Source organism: Ailuropoda melanoleuca, unplaced genomic scaffold, assembly GCF_002007445.2.
Source record: "Ailuropoda melanoleuca isolate Jingjing unplaced genomic scaffold, ASM200744v2 unplaced-scaffold76306, whole genome shotgun sequence".
NCBI lineage: Eukaryota > Metazoa > Chordata > Mammalia > Carnivora > Ursidae > Ailuropoda > Ailuropoda melanoleuca.
Window position 1 is genome coordinate 1 of NW_023251955.1, and position 349 is coordinate 349.

A 349-nucleotide genomic window follows, 5' to 3' on the forward strand; every position below is an offset into this window, starting at 1 on the left:
GAGGGAAAGGTCTGGAAATGGGACCTTATGAGATATGCCCATGCAAAGAGAGAAAGTCGGGGAAGGAGAATGAAGAGGAAGAGCCTGTGAAGTTTGGGGAGAATTAGTGTCCTCAGGATTCATAATCATTCAGATGGAAAGCAATACCTTCTGTTTTGCTTTTTAGAAGAGTTTGTGTGGGATTCGAATTGATTCTTTAAGTGTTTAGTATAATGCACTGTGAAGGTATCTGGGTCTGCGTTTTTCTTTCTGGGATATACTTTAAAAATATATTAGTAGTAGTATTTTTTTAGGAGGCTTGTTTTATTTTACGAAGTCCACACAAAGGAACAAAGTCAACACGGAGGAA